Source organism: Triturus cristatus, chromosome 9, assembly GCF_964204655.1.
Source record: "Triturus cristatus chromosome 9, aTriCri1.1, whole genome shotgun sequence".
NCBI classification, from domain to species: Eukaryota; Metazoa; Chordata; class Amphibia; order Caudata; family Salamandridae; genus Triturus; species Triturus cristatus.
In genome coordinates, this window is record NC_140592.1 from 1148536789 (window position 1) to 1148539801 (window position 3013).

Below are 3013 nucleotides of genomic sequence, written 5' to 3' on the forward strand. Positions count from 1 at the left end.
TTAATATTAATGAGGCATGTAATTTGCGCCCCATTAGGAATCGCAAACAGTGTCTGAGACACTGTTGTACATCCCAATTTGCGAGTCGCAATTTGCGAGTCACAAATTGGTGGGTCGTACATCTGTCCCATGGTCCCTTCCCTAGTTCCTCATCCCTAGAACTATGTATTGAGGAGGGCACAACAGGCTTTTGGAATTCTGTATCTTAGTCACCCATGGAAGCTCTTGCAGACTCTGCGGCTGTTTACATGCAGGAAAAGAACACAGTAGGGTCTGAAGAGGATTAAGCCACACAAATGGAGGGATCTCGTGATACACTTCTCCACTTTCCACCAGAGCTGCTTAGGGTCTTTATACACTATATCTATAACCCAAACAAATAACAAAATACATAAACTCAGCTCTGCGACTTACACTACAATGCGGGACACCTGAGCCCCTTGGAATGCACATACACCATTATTATATATAACACTGACAAGTCATACCCCCCAGTCATAGGCATACATAGGGTACCACACCCTACACACGTCATCACATCAGCCACAACAATCTACAGATGTACAGATGGTAAACTAAAGCCATACCCACATCGCACAGGGGTTGTCATATATTTCACCTGGAAATACATGCACTCGGGGTAGACTACAGACATAACCACACCTTACACAGTTTGTCATATCTCTGAGAGGAGCCTTCATGCATTCTAGGTAGACCACACCCCAGCACTTTCACTGCTCCCACTGGGGCGCCCATCGTCATGCCTACAAAACAGACAAGTTCACACATCAGCCATATTAAAAAACTCTGTGACGGGTAGTTGAGTTCTAAAATCATGAGCTGACTGCTATGCTTACATACAATAGCATATTAAAATGAAAAAATGTATACATCAGAATAACAATTGCCTAAGCACACCATCAAGTATTGTGGGAAATAAGAAAAACGATGGCACAATCTTCCGAGATAGGCTTAAACATAGAACCAACTACCTTTCTCACCTGTATGCTTTATAGACTTGCTTTACTTACTGGTATCAGTAGTTATTTTCTCTTGTGTGAAGCCCAAACTACTTCTCCGCTTATATGAGCACACAATACAAGATGTACCGCCAAAGAACATGCATCTCTGTAAGAGCAGATTGATGCACGTGCTGACACAGCTGATGAAGTAAGAATAAATCAGTTATGATGTGTTTTATTAGAAAAAATACACGCCTCTTAAACCTGTTCTTCCTAAGTCAGTGTCCTCTAATTTCCTTCAGCCCAATTAATATAAATAGTTTTTTTTTAAACTCTAAATTGTCAATTCCCTTAATTTTGTACATAATGTATATCCCATCAAATCTCTAAATTGTAAGCATACCAGTGTGAAAGACCCTTCAAATTATCTATTGATTACTCTCTTAGATGTTAAGGGTAAATATTTTGCTAGAAATCATTTGCAAAACCTGCTCTCCTGGGCAGTAGAACAAAAAATAATCTTGAGGCATCAAATACGTTTTGGACAAGGTATGGGAGCCATCTCAAATTGGATAGCCCTATCCTTAATTATGGATGAAACTTTTGTGGAGTGAACTTTATTATATCTTTGCTTCATGGACTTTAAGGCCGCATTCGACTGAATATCCAGAAACATCCTATGTATAAAACTCTCTCGTTTGGGGATTCCACCATCCCTGCTGACAGGGATTGAGGAGTTATAGTATGATAACATGGATACACCTAAAGATTGATGACCGCTCTGCCCTCTCGCAAAAAATACCAACTGGTTCTAGTGTGAAGCAGGGCTGCGTTCTAGCACCGCTTTTAATTTAATCTGTATATTGCTGACTTACTAACTGCATTGGATAAGGTGCACGGTCATTCCCCCTGACATGCGTACTTTGGAGGGTCCATCTTGCTCCTCCAGTCCAATATGCTGCCAATTGGCTGCAGAGGACGACACGTCCCCATTTATTCCGGTTGGAGGCTGCTGTGCAATCATTTCATTGCCACTTTATTTTTCACCTTTAGCGCCCCTGCAGTGGGTGGGAGGGTGACGCCCCCTCATCCTCACGAAGAAACCGCAGCTGGGAGGTAAATGTCTTAAAAAAGCATGATTGCATCAGTGAAAAAGAACCTACTTTGAATATTAAATAATAGCCATATAGTACACAGGAACTTGCAGTTGACTGAAAGATTGCAGGCGGCTTGCAGGAGATGGTTGGGCTGATGGACACCAGTCCGTCAGAGCAGACCCTAAATGCACAGATATGATTTGCTCCGGCTCAAACCTTAAGCTCCTACGTCCTGTGTGGGACGCTGAAGTATTGAAGATTACATAAGTTGGTCACATGAACGGCCTGTAAAACCTATGGCCCTTCAGCTGATGTCTAGGAAGTTTTGTTCACTACAATGAATTGCTTGACTTATTTTTGTTAAGGAGTTACTTGTTTGAGGGCTCCAATCTCAGTCTCACTTGAAGAGGATGGGGCAGTGTGGGAGGTTGGTATGAAAACCTTCCAGGGGTTATTTGAAACAATGTCTAGCTGAATGTTGAGGTGCCAGTAAGTACAAGAGCACACACAAAACTGAATATCTGGGGACAATAATAATAATGTCAGTACTGACATCAGTAGGATGAAAGGCTATTGCACAACTGAGCAGTGCTATTCATTTCTGAGGAAACGTATACTTAACAGAAGTACATTCACCAGTGTGGACAAGTAAGAATACATTTAAGAATGGGTGATTGGGCATTGGATGCTGGACACACAGAGGAATAAACATGTGGAAAATAGGTGACGTGTGGTCTTGAGTCCAAACCATGCCTGAAACAGAAACGCTGCAAGAAGCATCGGTTCATAGATCTAAATGTCCATGGTGTTACTATGAAGGCAAGAAGTAACTGACACGGGCAGCTGGTGTCCAAAGGGTCACAGCGGGATAAAAACTGTAGTAGGACACTTTATTTGCTGCCACACAGGCAGGTAATAAAATAAATATGCCTTTTGGCTCTGCTATGGTATGTC